The sequence below is a fragment of the Rhinopithecus roxellana genome, chromosome 5 (assembly GCF_007565055.1).
Source record: "Rhinopithecus roxellana isolate Shanxi Qingling chromosome 5, ASM756505v1, whole genome shotgun sequence".
Taxonomy (NCBI): Eukaryota; Metazoa; Chordata; class Mammalia; order Primates; family Cercopithecidae; genus Rhinopithecus; species Rhinopithecus roxellana.
Genome location: NC_044553.1, coordinates 86,982,231 through 87,007,447, shown reverse-complemented (window position 1 = coordinate 87,007,447; position 25,217 = coordinate 86,982,231).

The window sequence follows — 25,217 nt, the reverse complement described above, 5'->3', positions numbered from 1 at the left end:
TGTGGACCATCCTTGACCATGAACCACACTTTGAGAAACATGGCTCTAGAGGACAGGCCAGGTATAGTTAGGAAACTCCTCCCAGGCCCACAGGACTAGACAGCCTCTCATAGCAAACGGCCATTGGCTCAGTGGCCTGTGCAATACATTGAAAAGACTCCTCACCCAGGAGTAAAAAGACCTGATCTGGCTGGCACTGTGACCTGGAGCACCTCACTGTTCTTCAGGGCCTGGTTCCTCAAAATGAGAGGATCAGATTAGTTCAGTGGCCCCCATGGAGGAATAAAGGGGGGTGAAGCAGTCTTCAGGTTTTTAAATTTTTTTAATATACTGAGGTTCCACTTAAAACTTATTACAAAAATAATAAAGGCGCTTTTTTTTTTTTTTGAGATTGAGTTTCGTTCTTGTTGCCCAGGCTGGAGTGCAATGGTGTGATCTTGGCTCACTGCAACCTCCGCCTCTCAGATTCAAGTGTTCTTCTGCCTCAGCCTCCCAAGTAGCTGGGATTACAGGCACCTGCCACCATGCCCAGCTACTTTTTAAAAAATTTTTAGTAGAGACAGGGTTTCACTATGTTGGCCAGGCTGATGTTGAATTCCTGACCTCAGGCGGTCTAGCTGCCTTGGCCTCCCAAAAATCCCTGAACTAAAGAATTTGTAAGCTTCTTCCAGTTAGACAGTTCTAAGTGTGTTTGTTTGTTTTCATGGCCCCAATTTCCCTGGGAATTACTCTCCCATAAGAATTAGTGGTATTACAGTAAGGACACTAACCTAGATTTCATGGGCTCCTGCCTCACCTGCTTATGCAGGGTCTCCACCCTGTAAGTGGTCCCCAGGTTCCTCTAGGGGGCTGGGGTGCTTCTCATAGGCTTGTTAACCAGTCTGCTCCTGAAAGGCATTGCTGCCACTCCATCTTCTCATGCCAGCCATTTGCTGGGCAACATCCTGGCTCTCAACCTCTTTATTCTCCTATCTCAGCTGGAGCACTTGTGAATTCATGGCTGCCTAAGGCTCTGTGGGAAAGTTGAGAAGGCCTAGCATCCCTCTTGCGTTACACTCTGTCTTACTATTTTTGGCAAATAATATGGTATAAAGAGCACTGGTCTTGGAATCAGGCAGAGGTGAGTTCAAATCCCAGCTCCACTTCTTAGTAGGAAGGAGGGTTCCTTTGTGATGCCAGCCCTGCAACCCAAGCCAGTCACTATACCTCCAAACACCTCCACTAGCATCAGTGTCTTATCTTTAAGAAGGACCTACCTGGTTGCAGTGAGCCAAGATGGCACCATTGCACACCAACCTGGGAGACAGAGTGAGACTCCATCTCAAAAAAAAAAAAAAAGGATCTACCCTCTATATAGGGTTGTTAGAAGGATTAAGTCACATAAAGTATTGAAAGCACATAGTACAGTGACTGAACTCTAACGTGTGCAGCAAATGGTTCTTATTCACACTATCAGACTGACATGAGTTCAAGAGGGCTGGCTGGAAAACAAAAATTCAGTTGTGAGTTCTAAGATCAACTCCGCTGACCACCAAGGTTTTGTTAGAGAATTAAGCTAGTTAATGCTGGCCCTTTTATTTGCTAGAATGAATGATTGCCCAGGACACTTCTTAACAGACTTCCGAGAAGTAGTCCACACGAATTAGGCATGGCTTAACCTCAGGCCTTCCCAGCTGTGCTTCCAGTGGATGAGGGATCTTCTGAAGAGTTGGGGTACAGAACGGGCAGCAGGATGTAAGGAAATTAGAGAGTATAGGAACCTGCTGCCTCAGCAAATGCTACTCAATGGCCTGGCATCTGAGAATCTTCCCCCTGCCTTGCAAAAGTGACTTCCCTGAGAGAAGCTATATATGGAGTCATCTAGATGAATTGGATGTTACCAAGTGGGACAGCTATTTTTCTAGATAGCCCCTTTGGTAAAGCAAAGAGGAGGTTACCCTTTGAAAACATTCCCCAGTGGATCTTTTGGAAGATGAAGAGATGGTTGAACCCTCAGCCTAAAGAAAAACAGAATTGCTACCTGGATGATCACTCCATTTTTCTTCCTTTCCTCTGCATATCTCTTGGGCCCTTTAATGCCTTCTGAAGCCAAATTTGTTCTAATTATAAAGGCAGTGACCAGTGAGATTTATTCCAGGGTATGGAAGGAGGACACCTGCATAATCTATGACCCACTCATGGCAGCCCCAGGTCCCAGATGGATTTATTCCAACCCTCCTTTTCCTCTCCTGCAATTGGATTCATTCTGAAAAGAACCCCTCATCCCCTGAAATTCACCAAAGCTTTACAAGCTCTGTGGAAGACAACTGAGATTCTTCAACTCACCTTGGAGTATGGAGGAAATATATCTTTACTGCTGAGTTTGAGAAAGCCAGCCAGGTAGTCAACCAGTAAACACATGTTTGTTGGGTGCAGATGCTTTCTTTGCCTCCAGCTTGTTTAGTTTGCATCTGGAATCTGTTTTGCTGCATCAGAAAGAACTCTACAAACAACTTATTTTTGGTCCACTTTTCTGGCCTAACATACTAGGTCACAGTGGTCTGTTAGCTTCACACAGGATCCTCTTCCCACCTCCTACTGGTGTCAAACAAATCATCTGTGCATTTCCTCTTGCATTGTTAGAAGACCTCGTGTTTAGGCTGGTTTTGCCCTGTTGGTGATTAGCTATTTGGGGCCATTGACATGCTAGTGTGTTTGTGAGTCCTGAGCCATTTCTGGAAGATGGCAGCTCCTTCTTGGAGGTATTGCCTATGGTCATTGGAATATCTCTGTGTCGTGGTAACAGGGCCATATGTGATATGAGCCCATAATGAATGAGAGTCCTAGAACCACCACAGCAAAGATTGAATATCTACGTGCTCTTCCACGCTGCCCCACCCTTGGGCAGAGCCAGCTGTTACTAGGCTGTGAGTGGAAGTGATATATGTCATACCTAAGCCAGGGCATTTAAAAGCTAGTGCTTGACCTTCAGTTTATCTCTTATGCTTGCTGCAAAGACCTTGGAAGCCTGTCAAAAACAATGAAGTTTTTGTCAGCTTGGATCTTTGTATGTGAACTTCCTTGGACAGTCCCAAGAACCAGAGTGGATTTTATATGAATGAGAAATAAACTTTAAGTCACAAGAATTCTCAGTTTTTGTTACTGTCACATAGGCTAGACTATCCTGACTAACATATCCACTTTAGAGTTTGAAGAACCTTAGAGATTGGTCTAAACTTACCAATTTACAGATAAGGAAACAAAGGTACAGAAAAATGAGGTGCTAGAAAGAGAGAGAGGGAGAGAGAGACAGGCAACACTCAAACTGGAATTTCCAATTTAGCTGTCCCTACCATCACAGAGCATATTTTGTGCTGATTTATATATAACTTGGATTTAATATTTTCAACCACACTTCACAGTTAGCCACAATTCTTGATTAACTGAAAAGTGGACACTACTGGACCAAGGGCTCTTCTCTTGTTTTTTGACAAAACCACTCTTTCATCAGTGATCTTAGCTGTTGTATTAGTCTATTCTTGCATAGCTCTAAAGAACTACCTGAGACTGGGTAATTTATAAAGAAAAGAGGTTCAGTTGACTCACACTTTCACAGGCTGTACAGGAGGCATGGCTGGGGAAGTCTCAGAAAACTTACCATCATTGCAGAAAGCAAAGAGGAAGGAGGCACATCTTCACATGGCCAGAGCAGGAGGAAGACAGGAAAGGGGAAGTGTTACACACTTTTAAACAACCAGATCTTATGAGAACTCACTCACTATCATGAGAACAGCAAGGGGGAAATCTGCCCCCATGATCTAGTCACCTCCTACCCAGGCCCCTTCTCCAACACTGGGGATTACAATTTGATACGAGATTTGTGTGGAGACACAAATTCGACCCATGTCAGGTGTCCTGCTCTAACTTCAGAGAAAACAAGATGGCACTACTAGATTCTGTACTCATGTAATTTCCTCATAATGTATAACCTGATATAAACCCTAGCTAGGGTGGGGGTACTTAAGATATCTGGTAAGTTTAGATTCTGAATATATCTCAATATCTTTTCATTCTCACTAGCTCCCTATCCATCTAATCCATTCATACCCAATCCCTGGTGTGTGTGTATGTGTGTGTGTGTAGAGGTATTGCTTACCTAGAGCCTTGACGAGTGACAGCAAAAACCAAATTCTAGATGAAATATGAATGGGAATACCAGCTCAAGTCAGGCTACTGTATTGACAGCAAGTCATCAAATCAAGAGCATGTAAAATAAAAATTGGAGGCAGATAGAGAACCAGATGGAGGCTTCAAAAGCAGGGAGAACTAGTGTGGGTCAGAACAAGTGAGACAACAGTGGTTGTTGCCCAGGAGTCATCCTAGAGCCATGGCCAACATTCCAAGCTTACATTTTACATGTTTATAGCATGTGATTTTGTAGACAGCCCAGATTCATGAAAGTGACCTAGGCGATAGACTCTGACTAATAAACTGGGATTAAGACCACTCTAACCCACTCCCGTGTACACTCTATCCCCTGTAAATGATATCAACTTCTAGCCTTGTCTTTTACTTGTTAACTTGGCCCAGCTTTTCTGAAGTGCTGCCAGATACCACAATAAATGATGAGAGTACCAGGTATTTCCTAGGTCTATTCTGTAAGGATTACCTGCAGAGGTAGGTGGATGCCTGCCCAAAATTTGGTTTGGGTATTGAAACAAATGATGCCACACAAAACAAGGGGGTTTGAAAAGGTTTGGATGACACAACTGAGGTCTCTGAGGAGAGCAGGGCAGTCCTCTCACGCAGGTGTGAAATAGCTTGAGGGAGCCAGGAAAGCGTTTTTATTGTGGTTAGTGGGTTGGTCTGGCTTGAAAGACAGAGATAAGAAAGGCAGAGATAAGAGTGCTTGATCTGAATCTTTTACCCTCACCAAAGGAGGGAATGCCCAGGCCTTCTTATGTAGGTATATGAGGAAGAGGGAGGGGTGGCTTAAAAGTTGTCAGAGGCCAAACATCAAAAAATGGGGTCAGACTTCTCAAGACACGTTCCTTTGCCATAAAAATGACCTCTCCATTGGTATGAGATGGTAAGCCAGCTTTCTACCTTGACATGTGACTCAGATGTCCTTTACCTTCCCAACCCAGTGCCTCACTGCCACTCAGCAAATCTTGCCTCCTTAGGATCTTGTCCTCACATTCAACTCCAGTTTCTTCCCCATCTCACAGCCCAAAGCACCACTGCCTCCATTCCTGATGCATCACTAACATAGGACCCAACGTGCTGATATTTGGAGACTGTAGTTAAATTGGAGGAGAGCCTTCCCTGTTAAATTAGTAGTGATTAGGAGGAAGTAAGAGAAATGTATTTTTGAGGATTAAAAAAATAAAAAACAAAAAAGTAGAAAACAAATGAGGAATACAGAAGCGAAGGTAAGTGGCTATATCAATGGAGACTAAATTTGGCTGTGTCTCTCTTTCCAATTGCTCTGGATGATCCAACATCTTTGCCAGTACCCAGAGAATTCTGCTGCCTGCTTCCCATGGCTATTCTATCTGGCACCCTCATGGCAGAGGCCTGGAGGAAGATGGCAGAGGACAAGTTGGTGGATGTTGAATTCTGACCTTGCCCTTCTATTTTCTTATCTCTGTGACTCTAGTTTGGTTCCTTGTCTAAAGAAAGCTGGTCAATGGCCAGGCTTTTTTGTTCCTGACAGAAACAAGCTCACAGAACTCTCTCTCATTCAGGGCTTTAATTGGCCTTTTCTTTCGTGATATGTGTGAAGACATTCCTCTGCCTTCTTTGTAAATACTTTCTTTTCTCTAGAGTAGAAAGATGGCCTCCAGCTTTATAATGGATTTTACATGCAGAGAAGGAAAATAAAATGATTTTGCAAGACTCTTTTCTGTTAGCTTGAAACACAAAGAAACATTCTCCTCAGCCCGAGTGCCTTAGCAAGCTAAAATTGGCTGCTTCATCAAATGAAGGAGCGATGAGGTTAAAGACATAGACAGAGATGCTAAAGTCGTTAGGTCCCTGGCTGATTTTCTCATTTTAAAACTTTCCTTTCCTTTGTACTTGATCTTTTTCTGTCACCTTTTCTGCTTCTGTGGGATTTACTCTTTCCTATGTGTCCACTTTAGTTTCACTATTTTTGTGAAATAAAATGTCCAGAATAGCTGAGCTGCATTCACCTGTTTTTAGATCTTATGTTCCCATTTGGATTCTGATAAACTGGTGAGGAGGGTTTAGGGAATAATCCCTACATTGGCATAATTAGAGCATGCCGTGGTGCTCTTAAAAGACATGCACACACACAATTCTTTAAGACTTGGCTCTGGCTGAAAATGCGTCAGAATATCAGCTGATAGTTATAAGGATGGCAGGCATGAGTAGTCTTAGAGGTCAGAGAGAGATTTGGAATTAAAATGGTGTTAAAGAGTTTTGGTGAGAGGATCCAGGAATACTTGAAGCCTGCCTGCATTAACGACTTCTCCTTGCAGAGGAGGTCTCCAAGGGAGATACACGCATAGGACAATGGTGGGCCAAGCAGAGTGATACTTCATGAGAGCTGGGGTTTCTACCTAGGACCCAGGCAGAACTTGAGTGAGCTGGAGTAGGTCCTGGACTGCCTTGCTTTTCTAGGCAAGAGAATTCAGTGTCCTTGTTATTCTCCAGAACCACATCCATCAGCACCAGAGAAAATGGAATCAGAGATAGAACAAAGAAATGCCAAATCAATGCCCTAGAATCTGGTCAGTCGGGCCCCTGGACTCCTCCCCAGTCTAAACTATACCTAAAGAGAAGAAGTTGAAAGTAGCCTCAGATGCCTTATCCATGGAGATCAGAAAAGACACATCTTGAAGACCTGGTGTTACTAAAGAAACAAACTTGTCACTCTTCATCAACACCCTCAGCCACTTCTTGTCCTCCCTCTGTCCCCTCCCACAATCTAACACTGAAGTTGGACTTCAAATCTAATATCTACTCAAGCCCTCTTATTCACCAAATATAGTGAATTAGAATAATTCTAATTCACTATATTAATTGCTTCCAGACCTACCCTCATGCTTCCTCTTATTGTCCTGCTATATCCTCCCTTCATTTCAAAGAGAGTGTTTTCTCTAAGAAACCTCCCCAAATCTACCAAGAGGTATCTGTATTTTCCTTGTGCCCCCATTTATATATGAAGAGCCCTCTAGGATCTATATATATTGAGCCACTTTCACAACTGATGACATTCATGGCTGTTTTGTGCCATAACCCCTCATGTGGACCTGCTCTGTGTTCTGCAGCCCTGTCTCCATGTCTCACGTGTTAGTCAGTTTTCACTAGGCTACACTGTGGTAACAAATATCCCCAACATCTCAATGGCTTATAACAACCAATGCTTATTTTTCACTCCTGTACATGTCAGCTGTAACCCCTGCTGTGTCTTCCTCATTCTTGGACCTAGGAGTCCAGGGAGAAGGAATCTTATGGTGGAGAGAAAAGAGCAACACAAGAATCTGGGTGATGGCCCTTGGAACTTCTGGTTGGAAGTAGCATGTAGCATGTTTCATCTGCTCATATTCTATTGGCCAAAAAAAGTCATATGGGGTAGAAACTATAATCCCTTTACAGAGAGAGGAGAGTGAGTAATTGGGAGCAATAATGCTGTCTACCTCAGTTCCTGACTAGGGTTGAACAGTCAGGTGCCTTTTGAGTGACACCTGAGTGGTAAGTTCAGTAACTGGCATCAATGAGATATTAATTATTTCTCAGAGGAAGATTTGTCTATAGTTTACCTCTTAGAATTGGAGATAAGTTTTTGTTTAAGAGTCTCTACAACGTGTAATAGTGCATTGGACTGAATGTTTTTGTCTCCCGCAAATTCATATGTTGAAATCCTAGGTGCCAAGGTAATGGTATCAGGAAGTGGGATCTGGGGGAAATACTTAGGTCATGAGGTGGAGCCCTCATGATTGGGATTAATATCTCTGTAAAAGGGACTCCAAAGAACTCTCTCACCCTCTTTCCACCACGTGAGGATATAAGGAGCAGTCAGCAGTCTGTAACATGGAAAAGATCCCTCACCAGATTCCCACCATTCTGGCACCCTGGTCTTAGACTTCCAGCCTTCAGAACTAAGAGAAATAAAATTGCTGGTGTTTGTAAGCCACCCAGTCTATGGTACTTTGTTACAGCAGTCTGAACTGACTAAGAAAAATACATTTCCTGGTTCTCTTAAACAAACGCTCCTATACCCAGTGTAACATTTTTTCAGAGACTCAGAGTCATAATTATGGCCATCAACTTGGGCTTCGTTATAACAGTAATACTCCTATGGACTACTTGTAGGTATAGGGCTATATGCCTCTTCTTTAAATGGCTCCCAGGCCACTGTGCTTTTGGAGAGCAAGAGGACAATTTATAGTTTTTCTGTCTCTTCCCAAAATGACAGGCTCTCAGCCATTCTATTTTGATGGTGAGAGCAAGCCTTCCTTTAGCCCTTGCCATTCAGTAGCATCAGCATCACCCAGGAGCCCATCAGAGAGGGAGAATCTAGGCCCCCTCCCAGACCTTCTGCATTTTAGATTCAGATTCTGCATTTAAATTATTTTCCTAGGTGTTAAATACGCACAATAATGTTGGAGAAGTAGCCCGGTGATTTGCAACCCTGACTGCACATTGGTATTGGCCAGGGAGCATTAAAAATCCTGATTCCTGGGCCCGATCCCTCCTTCTTCATAGCCTGACATGATTAGTCTGGGGTGTGGTGAAGGCATCAGAGCTTAAGCGTTCCCTAGATGATTCTAATGTGCAGCCAGGGTTGAGAACCACTGCCATCTGGTGACTTTCTTTTACTTGCTTGAACTTGCTGGTTCAGTGATTAGAAAACAAGCTTATTCACAATTGTGCAACTGTGTTCCTGACTGTTAGCATCAAACAGGCTCCCAACAAGGGCCAGAGGAGCCTGGCCTATACAGAAATAATAATAGCCCTGGTTATGAAGGAGCTTCTATGGGCCAGGAATGTTATCTCTAATCTTCACCATACCCTGTTACCCTAATTTGAATTTAGGAAACTGAGTCTCAAAGAAAGTGAGTGACTTTTCAAAGGTCACACAACTCCTAAGCGGTAGAACTAAAATTTGAAAAACATCTCTGGTTTCAAAGCCATGAACTTTTTCTTGCTTCCAAACCCAGGGAACTTCTGTTCCCAATCTATGTGAGCTGTGATGACTGGACCTTCTAACACCTACTGCTCATAGGCCTTTGTCACTTTCTCCCAGAGTATGGGTTGGGTTCTGGCTGGGAAAGGTTACCAGATAAGGAATCAAGTTCCCAGGTAAGTGATTATATATAACTCCTAACAGTTCCTTAAAGTATGCAGCTTTACGAAGGGGTAAAGTGGGTCATGATGAGGCCAGTTACATAGTTCTACACATCACATGGCAGAAATTAATTAGTGCAGAGAAACTGCATGACACCCTAGGAGAGGGAGAAATTGTGCACAGATTGAAGCATGCTTCTCTAGCATCAACTTAATTTTGAGGACATCAGTTATAGTGCCAAACATACTAGGGACATTATCTCATGTGACCTTCACTACAATCCTATTGATGATAATTTTGCTTATTTTGTAGATGTGAGAATGGAGACTGGGAAGTAAATTTGCCCACATTTGATTAGATAGGTAATAAAGACCAGAGCTAGCATGGAAATACAGGTTCAGAGCCTGTGCTATTTCATCTACATTTCATGACTTCTTAATTTTTAAGTGCACAGTCCTGCCAGTTGAGTACCTCCCGGTCATTATTAGCAATGTAACAGGCTTGCAACAAATTGCTCAACATTACTTGACATGGTGTTGCGGGAAGTCAGGGAGCCCTAATGGAGGGACTGGCTGAAGCCATGGCAGAAGAACATAAATTGTGAAGATTTCATGGACATTTATTAGTTCCCCAACTTAATACTTTTATAATTTCTTACACCTGTCTTTACTGCAATCTCTGAACATAAATTGTGAAGATTTCATGGACACTTATCACTTCCCCAATCAATACTCTTGTGATTTCCTATGCCTGTCTTTACTTTAATCTCTTAATCCCATCATCTTCATAAGCTGAGGATGAATGTCGCCTCAGGACCCTGTGATGATTGCGTTAACTTTACAAATTGTTTGTAGAGCATGTGTATTTGAACAATATGAAACCTGGGCACCTTAAGAACAGGATAACAGTGATTTTCAGGGAACAAGGGAGATAATCTTAAAGTCTGGCTGCCTATGGGCCGGGCAGAACAGAGCCATATTTCTCTTCTTTCAAAAGCAAATAGGAGAAATATCACTGAATTATTTTTCTCAGCAAGGAACATCCCTGAGAAAGGGAATGTGTTCCCAAGGGGAGGTCTCTGAAATGGCCACTTTCGGAACGTCTGTCTTTTACAGTTGTAGATAAGAGATGAAATAAGACCCAATCTCCCGTAGAGCTCCCAGGCTTATTAGGATGAGGAAATTCCCGCCTAATAAATTTTAGTCAGACCAGTTGTCTGCTCTCAAACCCTGTCTCCTGATAAGATGTTATGAATGACAATGTGTGCCTGAAACTTCATTAGCAATTTTAATTTTGCCCCGGTCCTGTGATCTCACCCTGCCTCCATTTGCCTTGTGATATTTTATTACCTTGTGAAGCATGTGATCTCTGTGACCCACACCCTATTTGTGCACTCCCTCCCCTTTTTAAAATCACTAATAAAAACTAGCTGGTTTTGTGGCTTGGGGGGCATCACGGAACCTGCTGACATGTGATGTCTCCCCTGGACACCCAGCTTTAAAATTTCCCTCTTTTGTACTCTTTCCCTTTATTTCTCAGACCAGCCGACACTTAGGGAAAATAGAAAAGAATCCATGAAGAATTATTGGGGGTGGGTTCCCCTGATAACATGGGTTAGGGAATAGCTTTTTGTAGGAAATAAAAGAGCTTCAGGTCAACAAAAGAAGAGAAAGGACAGGCCCCCATCAGCCATCAATCCATGAGAGACATGTTGGTGCCAGGGCACCCTGACCTCTGCTATTTCAGCCTTTTCACAGATCAAGGGTGAGAAATGACCTTGTAACGTGGGAAACAAACAAACAACATGGGTTTGGGATATAGCTCTTTGCAGGAGTTGTCTAGGAAACCAACTGCCTAGCACCTAAAAATCTGGTACTGCTGGGATATCACAGACCCCTTTTGGGGCAAGGAAGCCCATCGTCTTATGGGAAGCTGAGCTGAGGGTTGGCACCTATCCCAGCATAGTTAGCTCATCATCTGGGCTAACTAGAGAAAGCTCCCAGGGTCAATTCCAGCCATGGTACCCATGAAAATACCTGAGAACAGAGTCATAAACAGTGATGTGGGCAAGAAGCATGGACCTGCCCTCCAATCAACAGAGGTAACTGGTTGTGAGGAAAGAATGGGAGGGAAAGGATACAAGTCTCAGGCACAGCAAGTTCTATCTCCTCCTTACTTTGGGTCTCCCATTTCAACCATCTCTTCTGCCTGGCTGATGGGAGTGGCAAGGGGCAAGTCTGGCAGAACTAAGCTGATCTCAGGCTATACAGGTGAAGGGAAAGGGGCCACATTTGCTGAGAGTAGAGGGGGGATTTGAAACAGGTAAAATATTTAAACATCACTATCTCATACTTTTGCTGCCTTAAATTTCAGGATCCTGGGCAAAGTTCCCATTTCTTTGAACAAGCAGATCTCAGCTAGGTTATTGCCCCTCCTCCCTCTTTCTTAGGAATCCACCAGCAAATATGTATCCATAATTTACTCATTTCATTATCCTTTCTTGCACACCTCCCCTCTCTAGCCTGGGAAATTATATATATTTCATCTGTGACATGAATCCTATCTTATTTCCTAAGGCCTACATATTTAAAGCTCAAAAGTTTAGAAGAGTCCTGGTGTTTTTTGCCCCCCATCTTCCTGCTTTCTGCTATTAATTCTCTTTCCCAAGAAAATGAATGTTGAATGGCCTGGCTGCCTGAATGTAGGGTGGGATAGAGTCAGTTGGGTGGTAGGAGGTGAGGGAAAATATCATCCATTAATATATAAACAGTATTACTTCTATACAACTTGAAAAAACTAAATTCACTCCTTCCTTGATCCCAGGTCAAGGAACACCACTAATTCTCACCACTATCAAATGCCACATATGTGATGTTAGTACGGGTAAGGGACAAGTCAGCTAAGTGAGGACTCTTCTGTTACAGTGAGGTGGGAAATTAAAGAAAGAAAAAAATTAAATTAAAAAAAGAGAAATAAGCTTTCCTGTATTAGGCTGACTTATCCCAGAGGCAGCAACAGGCACAGCCCAGACCCAGGAAAAGCCTTGATAAACACTATCTAAGAAGCTAGGGCACAAAGGAATTTGGGTCTGAGTGCACTCAGTAAAGATCCTCCTGTATATACCCCAAGGTCTCTCTGGTCCTCCTGTTTCCCACAACAACAGATAAGCAAAAATCACCATGAAGCATACTGAGGCGTTGATCTTGAGGTAAAGACTAGCAATGTATAATTTTCCACCTGGATTCTCATTTCCTAGGCATTGGCCAAAGCCCTAAAGGAACCTATTCAAGGCAACAACTCCATGGGAGTGAAGGGAAATGGCTCCAAAAGAGAAAGTATCCCTTCCCAGTGTCAGGGTACAGTTGGGGAGATTGCCTCTTTGCAGCATAGTTCCCAAATTCCTGGAAAGAAGAATGGCTTCCTGAGATGCCTTTCTTGAATTTAAGATAATCTGCTTCATCCCTGCTGACTGTTCCAAGAGAAACAGACTTTAAAAGAACGCTACTTTCTACTTTGTAGATGCATTTCCTAATTGCTCTTGCATGAGGCTGTGGTAGTATACCCTCCTTTTCTTTCTTTTCCTTTTGGAATTCCTCCTGACTTCTAGGGGTGAGGAGGTGGTGTGGGGAAGACAAAAAAGGAAAGGATTGTGTTCATATAGCAAAGACTGCATGATGCCTTGGAAAACTGGTGAGGCTTGAAACACACATGTCTTCTCAGCTACTAGGGGAGTGAATTATTTAGAGACAAAGAACATTCACATTTGCCTGTTCTTCAGTTTGCTCTTGGGTGGGGGCTGATGGGAAAAAGGGACAGAAATGGGAGTGAGGTATGGCATGTTTGTTCACCAAAAATGGAATGCTTCTTAACTCTGGAACTCCAGAGCTATTTTCTCATGGGCAAAAGTCAACTCGTAATATCCCCAAACACCAACTCCTCTTTCTGTATTTCAGATTTTGATTCATGGCACAGAGATCTACACAAGTGCCCAAGGTTTCCTTTCTTCTTCCTCCCTCACTACTCACACATCTGGTTGGACAACAAATCATGACACTAGCTCCTCAGCTGAACCTCAAGAATCAGTTCCCTCCAGTTCAGACTCCCTGACCCTGTCTTAATTTTGAAGAGGTATTTTCTCCTGCCAACTGCTAGTATATCTATATTATTATATATGTTAGTATATGTTTAGTATATAAGTTCCCTGCCTTAAAACTTCTCTTGCTTCCAAGCCATATTGTCACGTTTATCTTTCCAAAACACATACATTCATTGTCACTCCTTTGCTTACAAACTTTTGCCACATCCCCATTCCCTGCAAGGTAAAGTCCCAAACCCTTAATATGGTGCATGCTGCTTTCCAGTTTCCAGATGTTGGCTTCCTGGCCTCATGCTCCTGCCATTCCTTTCTTCTTTCCACTTTTCCAGCAAATCTTATGTGCTCCAGTCACAACAAACTGCCTGCCTTTCCCTGATTGTACCTCCATGCTTTTCTTATGCTATTTCCTCACCTGAAAACATTTTCACTCTTTCCCAACTCAGTAAAATCCTTGTAGACCCAGTTCTAATGTGAGTTCCTGCAGTGCTTCCCCTTTAACCCCTTCAGTTTGGCTCTGGGCTTCCACAGCAGTTTACACAAGCCTCTCTTCTTTCCTGCATTGTAATGTTTAGTTAAATGTATTTCCTCTGTTGAGCATAAACTCTCAAGACCAGGGACTGTGCAGATTCATAGTAGACATTCAATTAAGTTTGAATGATTGAGTCTATATCACAATTCAAATTCCAAAGACACAGGAAATTTTTTTCCCCATGTATATCTTTTTTTTTTTTTTTTTCCTTTTGAGATGGGTAGTTTGTGCTTAGGCAGCTCCTAATGCTTCTTTTCTTACTTTCCCTATTTTCTATTTTCTCTACCCTTTCCTTTAGGTACTGATCACTCCCCTCACCTCTCGCCATGATTTTCTCGCTCCTGCCCATTAAGACAACACTTTTCTCTGGGAGAGCTCCCCATGGTGTCCTTCCTAGAGGGAATGTCAGGAAGACAAAGCAAGACACACCCCAAGAGGGGAAGGCGGCCCTGCATCAACAACGGTCTGTCCATTTGCAGCTAAACCTAAACATAAACCATGCTGCCAACGGGGAGGCTGGAAACCACTCAGGTGGAATCAGATCTAGACACACAGACATGCCTAGAGAGAGGAGAAAGAGACATCAGTGTCAAAACCAAAGGCCTCAAGGCCAGGCCTGGGCGTAGAGGTTGCTCCTCACATTTTCCACATAGGTGGAGAAGAGAAGGTCATTATGGTATCACTGAAGGACAAGACTGGACATGGGTGGGGAGATGGATGGGAGGAGGGGCAGGGGAACCATACAGTGGCCATTTTCTAGTCCAAACACAGTCTGTGTAGCCCAGGAGGCAGTCAAGATACACTTCTGGGATGGACTGGGTTGACTGGCTGGGGAGCTAGTTGTAACTATTAATGATCCCAGGATCCCACTTTTCAGTAGTTGTGATTCTTTGGGTTGCTGAGGCAACTTAAAATGAGATCCAAGCACCATCTTGTGGAATCTTAGGGTGGATTTATGAAGGGAATGGCAACTGTCATACCAAGGGAGCTAGCATGGAAATTTCCCTTGTAGCTTCAGAAAGGACATTGTGTGAACAAAGCTTACAGAATAAGATGGAAAGTCCCCACCTTCATGTTCACAGGCAGTGCAGCTGCTGACTGCTCCATCTCTGCTGTGACAGGGAAGGGAGAGCCTTAGCAGGAGAGATGGGGTGAGTCAGCTACCACTGAGACCCTCATTCTGCTCACACAGATGTTTGCCAGGGAGGTCCCCTGATGAGCTCTTGGCATCTCATTACCATTTTCAAATGAGCATGGAAGAATCTGGGCTTTACCAGACATGTTGGTTGTGGGTTCTCCAGTATCAAGGAGCGTTGAGTCAGCTCATTAGTGCCTGGAATTCTACAGACTCTGAATGTCAACTAGGGAAAAGGCGAATGTTCTACCATAAGCAGAGCGCAGCTCGTCACTGGTAATTAAGAGATAAGATCATTTTAGAGAGAAGGTAATTCACAGTACCAAGGGGCAAAAACACCACTAATTCTCAGACCCCAAAAGTTTAGGTGGGGAGCCCAGAATCCCCTCCTCTCCACTCAGTTCCTACTAAGACTGTTGTAGGTGTATGTACTCTACATCATTTTACAAGTGGCTAGATGTAAAAATTCATTCCATTCTGAACCCTAAAATCCCAACTCAATATCCCTCAGTGCTCAGTTTCTCTGGAGTCTCTAAGACACAGTCAGGTTTCACCACAATTCTGTGCCCTGGGGCAGTCTTCAGCTGTGTCATCAGATTCACAAACAAACCAGACACAGAGGTTTTCAAGGGCTTTTCCCACACCCAGTTCTTCTGCTGGAAATTGCTCTTGTTGAGCACTAGCTCTGTTCAGAAACATGGCCCTGCCCCATTTCCATGGCTGCCACAAGCTTCCTTATAGAGTTTGCTCCAGAGCAGAAAAGGATTTTCTGCAGGTGATTCTCCCCTTTCTATTATAATTCCAAGTCTCTCTTTCACCCCACCCCCAACTCTTCATTCTCCAGTAACTACCAAGAAAAACCTCTCTCTGATCCTACTGTTACCACATCTTATGGAGCCGGCTTCGGCCAGCAATTGTGATGCTCCTGACAGCGTTTCCATTGTCAGCTCTTTTAAATCCCAGCATCTGCAACCCTTTTTCTCTCTGCAGTATGATTTTGCTTCCCTGACACGCCGCCTCTGCTAACAACTGCTCCAGTTTCTCTACTACCAGTGCTGTGGCTTTTCCTGTCTGTCTGGGCCCAGTCACTCCCGAGGGGGACAGGGGTTGGCAGAGCAAGTAGAATAGTGGAACGGGTTCAAGTCACCACCTGTCACTTCCTAGCTGGAGGACGCTGGGAAGTTAATTCACCTCACTAAACCCCAGTCTCCTCATCTGTAAGAAGAGGGTTTTTCTGAAGGTGGAATGAGATAATCCAGTACTTAACACAGGGTCCAGCCAGAGTAGATAAATAATCTATTTATATGAGGTAGGGCAGGCTGCCTGAAGGCTATTAACCCTGCATCCCATATCTGTAAAGGTCAGATAAAACCTCTTAGAAATCAAAACATTAAATCCTAAGAAAACCTTTCTGTTTTCAAGGAATCCTAACAAATACCTTCTGATATAGTTTGGATATTTGTCCCCACTCAAATCTCATGCTGAACTGTAATCCCCAGTGGAAGTAGGGCCTGCTGGGAGGTGTTTGGATCATGGGGGCAGATCCCTCATGGTTTGGTGCTGTTTTCCCCAATAATGAGTTATTGCAAGATCTGGTCATTTAAAAGGGCTTGGCACCTCCCCCACCTCTCTTGCTCTCTCACTCTCATGCTCTCTCTCTCCCTTCCTCTCCCTCCTTTCTCTCTCTCCCTCTTCCTCTCTCTCCTCCACTCCCTTTCTCTCTCCTGCTTTGCCATGTGACATGCCTGCTCCTTCTTTTACCTTCTGCCATGATTGTGAGCTTCCTGAGGCCTCCCTAGAAGCCCAGCAGATGCCAGCTGCATGCATCCTGTAAAGTCCACAAAAACCATGATCCAGTTAACCCACATACCCCTTCGCAGTGAATCTCTGCTCTGTCCCTCCACAGATCAGCTTCACAATTCTGATTTCTGAACACCATAGATCACTACCTGTTTTAGTTTACATCCTCTCTGTGCCTGGCTTCTTTTGCTGAGCAAAGTGCTTTTGAAAGTCATTCATGTTGTTGACAGATCAGTTGTTTGTCCCCTTTTATCTCAGAATATGTTATTGTATAAATATACAGTTGGCCCTTTGTGGGTTCCACATTCACGGATTCAACCAACCGCGATAGAAAATATTTGAAAAAAATTACATCTGTAATGAACATATACATACTTTTTTTGTCATGATTCCCTAAATGATACAGTATAACAACTATTTATGTAGCATTTATATTAGGTATTATAAGTATTGGGTATTATAAGTAATCTAGAGATGACTTATTTGAGAGGATTTGCATAGGTTATATGCAAATATGATGTCATTTTATATCAGGGACTTGGGCATCTGTGGATTTTGGCATCTGCAGAAGACCCTGGAACAAATCCCTCATAGATACTGAGGTACAACTATACTGCATTTTGCTTATTCATTCTCCTTTTGACAGAGATTTAGGTTGTTACTAATTTAGAGCTATGAATAAATTGCGATGAACACTTTATAATTCTTTTTGTGGATATATGTTTCAATTTCTCTTGTGTAAATACCTAGAAGAAGAATTTCTGGGTCATATAATTGATAGGTGCTTAATTAGAAACTCTCAGCAGTTTTCCAAAGTGATTGAACCATTTTAAATTCCTACCAACAATGTTTGAGAGTTCTAGTTGCTTCATATCTTTGCTATCATTTGGTGTTGTTAGCCTTTTAAATTTTAGCCATTCTGGTGAGTGCGAAGTAGTATCTCATTGGGGTTTTAATTTGTATTGCCTTGATAATGAAGGATGTTGGACAGATTTTCATGTTGTTATTGAATATCTTCATTTGTGAAGTGTCTATTTGCATCTTTTGTCCATTTTTTAAAATGCTGGGTTGTCTCTTTATTGTCGAGTTGCAGGAGTTCTTCATGTATTTTGGGTAAAAGCTCATTATCAAACATATGTATTGTGAATACCTTATCCCAGTCTGTGCTTTGCTTTTTAATTGTCATAACGGTATTTTTTTACGGACATAAACTTTATATTGAAGTTCTTAATTCTGATGAAATTCATATGGTCATTGTTTTCTGTACGTAAAAAGATTTGCTTATCCCAAGTCAAGATGTTCTCCCATGTTTTCTCTTAGCAACTTTATGATCTGAGTTTTTCTGTTTATGTTAGTGATCCATTTAGATGGTTTTTATATGTGATGTTGTAGGAGAGAAAAAATATATGTATTGTTAACCCTCATGTGTTCTTAGTTGAGACATTCTTCTGAAAACAAAAGTCAGATTAACAAGAGAAAAACGCGCAGAAGTCTATTGACACATGCTGTGCTCGTCATGTAGGAGAGGCCTCAGTTCAAAAGTATCTCTGTCAAGGCAGTATCTCAGGAGCCTTGCTAAACAGTATTTCAACAAACAGTCACAAATTCTGTAGTGACAAGACAAAGAAGAGAACAGTTTCCATCTTTAAAAGGCAGGACAATGTGGGAAGTAAAATCTGTTCCCAGATTCATCTGGTGCCTGCTGGTATCTTCTCTGGACCGATAAGCAAGTGCTGTCTTCAGCAAGGAAGGATTTCCCTTCTGCCATCAGGCAAGTAGAGGCTAAGGCAGAGTGTTCCCTCTGTGTTTACAGAGTCTTTCACTTAACAATCCTCCCTATTTTGGGGAGAAATATTTTGGTTTCCTTTAAGGTGAAATAGAGGCCAAGACACTCATTTTCCACATGAAAATCTAGTTGTTGCATTACCATTTGTTAAAGAAAACTTTGTTTCTCCTCATTGAATAGCTTTGACATATTTTTAAAAAATCAATTGCCTATGTAAGTGTGAGTTTATTTCTGGACGCTTTAGTGTGTTTTATTGATATATTTATTTATTTATCCTATGCTAATACCACACCTACTTGATTATTGTAACTTTACACTACATTTTGAAATCAAATTATATAAAATTCTCACTGTTTTTTTTTTTTTTTTTTTTTTTTTAGCAAGATTGATCCTATTTCAGACTTTTGTATTTCCAAACACATTTTAGAATGGCTTATCAATTTCTAAAAAACAAATGCCTGGTAGAATTTTCACTGCGATTGTGTTGAATGTAGAGATCAATTTGGGGAAAATATGAACATGGTATAACTCTCTCTCTGTCTATGTCTTCTTCAGTTTCTCTCAGGAACGTTTGTTCAGTTTTATAGCTATTTAAAGCAAGAGGAGGGTAAGACCGATACCCATTACTCCATCATGACCATAGCCAGAAACAAATTGCTGATTCTTATACTTTAAACTCTACTCTTGGGCTTACCTCTCCTAGTGGCTTCATCAGTGTCTACAAAAATGCAAACTGTCTGCAAAGGGAGTTTCATTCAGAGAAGTGAGGCTTTCAGGAGCCTTAGGAAACCTTGCTCTGTTCAGACAGAGGGTTAGATTCTATCAGTTCAACTTTAATGTTGCAACAACAGTTGCTATGAGCCATGTATCTTAGCTGTAGTAAACCCCACAGTGATCATTTCTCAATGAGAACATTCTATCCAGCCCCCAGACAATGTATCCATCCCATTTAGACAAGTATTTCCGTTGGAATCCTGGTGTTTCTCTCTCAATATTTTAGATTCTCAATGTTTCTCTTTGAATGTGACCTACCCAAGTAAACTTTTAAAATATAAATCAGATCATGTCATTCCTAGGATTAAAATTCTCTTATGGTTCCTGTTTGTTATCTATTGCAAACCATCCCCAAACTTAGATGCTTAAAACAGCCAATTATTATTTACCATAATTCTGTGGATCAGCAATATAGATTGGGCTTAGTTGGGCAGTTCTTCCATGTGGTCACTTACCATTTAGTAGTTCGGCTGGGGATTTCTTACATAATGGCAGAAGTGTTTCAAGAGGTGAAGGTAGAAGCTACAGGAACTCTTGAGGCTAAGGCTTTGGAATTAACATATCGCTTTTGCCATTCTGAGGTCAAAGCTAGACACAAGTCTAGTCCAGATGGCAGAGCTGGGAAAACAGAGTCCAACGTCTGAAGGGAAAAGCTGCAAAATATTGTGCCTTTTTTCCATTTCTCACAGCTTTCCATTGGCCTTAGAATAAAGTTTCATAATACATTTAAAATTAATGTTCAAAAATTTGAAATAAAGTTCAAACTGGCCTTGGATAATCTAGGACCTGCCTCTCTATCTGAATTGACCTGTTACCAATCTCTCCTTGGCTCACTAAAAATAAACAGTTGCACTCCGTTTGGGGCCTTCATATTTTCTGTTCCCTCTGCTTGGAATGTTCTTCTCTCAGATCTTTGCAAAGTTCAATTCCATTTTGTAATTTAGTCCAAACGTCAGCTCCTCAAAGAGATCTTCTTCCCTGAGCCCTTCTCCCGGTCACGCCTTACCAGCTTACCCTGTTTTATTTTCATATAGCACTTAACAACATCAGAAATTATTTTATTCATCCATTCATTCATTGTCTATTTTCTTATCAGATATTGGATACTATGAGACATGGTCATCAACTTCTTAGGCCATCTCTGTATCCCCAGTGCCTATAATAGTACCTGACACTGAGTAGATGCTCCGTAATGATTTGTTGAATCAGTTAACATTGCTGTCTTCATCTTTGTAGCTTTTGAAAATCCATATTGTCTTAGAAAATAGGACAAGAGTGGGTGGAAATATGAATCTCTGTATACAAAATTGGGATTTAAAAAAACCTATAGGCTCTTTTCCTACAATCAGTATACATTGCCACCAAATGGCAGTAAGTGCCCTGTTGGGCACTCTATCAGGAAAGATTTTTTCCTGAGATTCACATTTTGTTGTTTTCTCAAGTCTATGCTAACAAATTTATAATTAATTATTAATTACATAATATACTTTGGAAATTGCTGACTTGAAAGAACAATAAACAATAAAGTTGTTTATTCTTTAAAAATAAACACTTTGAGAAACATTTTGTTAACTCCGTATATGTTTGTTATTAATCATCATTAAATCTAAATCCTCCCACATAGCCATATGGATTGAAATGTTCTAATTTGACGTGAATGCCTCGAGGCTGATGTGGGGAGCTGGACCTTCAGGCTAGATTTATATTGCAAAGCTTTGTGGCTTCTCTCAGCTGTTAGCTGCAGCCTCATTTAGAGCCTGCTGATGACTTAGTTCCTCCTGGGTTTCAACTCCCTTTTCTCAACAGTAGCTCTTTTACTTCTCTTCCCTAAATCAAAATTAGAAGGAGAGAGAAAAAACACCCATTTCTTTATCCTGAAAGCATGGTTCTGCCTTAGATTCTTTCTAATACAAAGAAAGTAATTTCTACTTCTCCTTAAATGAGCCAAATATCTCCCTTCATTCAGTTTTCTCATTGGGAATTCTTTAAACTGCTGATCATGTACAACAGGACTTAGTGAAAGCACAGCAATGGTTTCACAAGAGGCAGCTTATACAAACTGTTTTCATGATAAGAATTCCTCAGAAACTCTTTTTCTAAAGGAAAAGATAAGCTCTGCAGCAGAAAAATGAAGCAACATTTATACAAATCTTCCGACTGGGCCTTCCAGCTTTTCTGCACAGCTCCGCTGAAGAATGCCAGCTCCAGAGGGTGGATCTCATGAGTCAGCAGTAGGGATCCAGCTGTGAATCGTGTTAAGATCTTAAGATCTCCAGGAACAAATCCTTTCCTTGGCTCACACTTTTTCACCAGGCATGTCAGGGATGCAATAAATGCTACGGGGATGATACAGACTCTTGGCATTCCATGGCACAGCTGCTTGATCCAACCTAAAGGATAACTTTTTTCTTCTTTTCATGAGAATAGCCCATTCATATTTTTTGCATATTGCTAACAAAATCCAATCACCCTTAGCTTAAATGTCTTTTAGAATATAAATGCAATCAATACTCATTAAGCCAATGTTTGTGTGTAGTGAATATTCATTGAATGAATGAATGAAAATAGCCACACATGTAGTCCCAGCACTTTGGGAGGCCAAGGCAGGCGGATCACGAGGTCAGGCGATCGAGACCATCATGGCTAACATGGTGAAACCTTGTCTCTACTAAAAATACAAAAAAAATTAGCCAGGCGTGGTGGCGGGTCCCAGCTGCTGGGGAGGCTGAGGCAGAAGAATGGCATGAACCTGGGAGGTGGAGCTTACAGTGAGCCGAGATCACGCCACTGCACTCCAGCATGGGTGACAGAGCAAGACTCTGTCTCAAAAAAAAAAAAAAAAGAAAAGAAAAGAAAATAGCCACACAGAGTTTACAGTCTATAAAGGTGTTAAGTTACATTAGTGTCTTCTGATCTTTTTGGACACGACCCATATGTTAAAAATGGTAAACAACCCCCTAAAATATATGTGTATTTGCGTAGGTTATTCAGATGTATCAATGTTTTATATATGAAAATACATACAAAATGTAAATTATAAAGGATAAGATAAAAAAGAAACTGCTTTTTAAGTACTTGTGTTATTAATGATAAAATGTTATTCTTACTAAGCTGTTTTTACACATTATTAATATTAGTGAGAACAATGCATTTGAAAATACTTTATGTTTTCAAATCTTGGTTTAGGACTTTGTAGTATACTCATTGGAGGGTCCAGTTCTAAGTTGGGTTTGTTTGCTTGCTTGATTTTAATTTCCATCAGAGGGAAAAAAAGATCCTTCATAGATTCATATGGAAGGCATGCACCATTGGTCTCTCTTACTAAATTATAGTATTCATTATTGTCACGGCCAGGGTCAGGTTCCAGCCCATGCTGAGGTTTGAGGGAGTGCATAGATGAGCAGAAAGAACACTCAGGGGGCCATAGGCAGATGAAAGATGATTTTATTCAGCAGCAGCTGTCATCAACAGCTTTCTGACTCTGTCTGTCCTGTCTCAGCTGCTTAGTCCGGTGGCTCCCACACACACAGCTGCATGGCTGGCTCTCCCTTGCCTTCAGTGTCAGCAACTTAATTCTTTCTCTGGGCACAAGCGAGCTGACCTGTGTCCTGGCCTCTGCTCTGTCTGCAAAGCTGGACAGCTCTGACTGTCTCTCTCTTTCTCTGCGCGCCAGTGCACCTGTACAGTGTCAGCAGGGCAATTATACCTTTTACAGACAATAGCGACTTAGACCCAAGGGATGGCTTTCCTATGTTATGGCTACATGGCTGTAATAACAAGTGGAGTTACATACCTGTGCTCTAAACTCGCTAAGTCACTCTGGATGTTTACCTCGGTCTGTCCTTGACCAAAGCACAGCCATGTTCCTTACAATTATTCAGTCTTATTCACCAACTATGCAAAAGTATTTGTGAAAATTCAGCTAACATTTTCGATATTCTCTGATAGCAAATTAGTTTTCTTGCAAAGAAATTAGAAGTTGATGTTTTTACATTTTTAGCAAATGTGTTCAAAATTCACTATGTAAATGACTTAAATATTAGAAAATTCAGTTTCCAAGTTCTTTAGTGTGAAAATAAGAAAGTTTTTGTGGGTGGTGCTTTGTCATTTCAACAGAAACTCATCATAATGAAAACATCTGTTTTCACCATGCTCTCTTCACGGCACAAAGCTTTCTGAAGAGCAGGTCCTTTCCCATTCATTGTTAAATTGCCACTTTTGCATAAATAGATTAGATGTATTTATTTATTTCCTGCTGGATAGAATTCTACCAACAACTATTTGTCATTATTTAAAAGGTCAGAAATTGGAAAATATGGTATTTTTGTAAAGGCAAAATTAGCAGCACATCTTCATATATGACAGCTCTTTAGGACACGGACACAAGGTGACCAGCAAACCTCTCTGTGAAAATGATTTGCATGATCCATACCAAATAACCTGAAGATTTTATTATATTGTCAATGATCTTATTTTTATACAATGAATACCAACCCTAACATTTTGTATTTCTTTACGCTCTCACTATTCCAAGTGTAGTTCATGGACCAGCAGTGTCGGATCGCCAGGGAACTTGTTGGAAATGCAGAATCCCAGGACAGGCCAGCCCTCCTGAATTACAATCTGCATTTTAACAAGATCCCCAGGTGAACCATACGCACTTTCAGGTTTGCGAGTACTGCCCTATGAAATTCTGCCTTCTACTTCTTTGCCACAGTAGCTTGTTAAGGAAAAATGAACTAAATGAATTTCACACATGGGACAACTCTACAGCCTGACTTTGGAATCCTTTTTTTTCTCCAATCAAACCACCTGCTCCACTGGAGGTAATATTCAATTTTCAAGATGTCATTTTCTGTGGAGAATCTGTTTTCTTTCATGCCTCTTTTTTTTATTGACTCACAAAATCAGTTCTTCTACAGCCATTATGGAAACAGAACCTAGCAATACCATTAATTTAGACAACATCTTTTCATCCCCAAGTCTTAAAACCTCCCACTCTTGTTCCAGACACATTTCTTCTAATCTTTAACAATATTTTCTATGCATCTTTTAATATCATTGGCTGACAAAGTAATTCATTTCTGTGTGTGGCCATATTCTTTTCCACATCTGATTTCAGTTATTTTCACAATAGAAGGAAGAACTAGAAAAAAGATGTGTGGCCTTTTGCTTCTTCTAAGTAAGAAGGCTTTAAAGATCCTTCTTTATTATAGTTTAGTCGCATTTTTAAAAACACTGGATTGGGTACTACATGACCTAGGCTATTACTGAGTCAATTGCAGAAGTTTGTATCTGGGTTCTGAATGCTTAAAGTTTTCATGTCCTGCTAGTTATGACAACTTCAGGTACAACGTGCACTTGGGACCATTTAATGATAGTTAATGATAGTGAATATAAATACGTATTTTAAACAGTAATCTTCTTCATCATTTCAATTTTTTTCCCCCTTTAGCTGACTGCTCTGAAGTGATCCCATCACCTCACCACTGTGTCACTTTGTGGTGTAGCTGACCAAGAGCTTGTTCTTGTGGTGGGCTGCTCATCAGCCCAGCCATTTCCCATTTCCCTGTTGCTTTTGGTCAGTGGCAGATTAGCAGACATGACACAAGAAGGGGCTGCAGATGGGCTTGGGCGTTGGAGCTTACTCTCTTGCATCTACACCAACACCGTGAGGAAAACAAGCCTGGGCAAGTAACCGATGCCCGTACGAGGCCCTGTGTAGCAGATGAGCTGACAGCTGCTGGAGTCCCAGGTAAGCTGACCGCTGTGAAGCCCCAGACAGGTGAGTCCAGCCAAGAT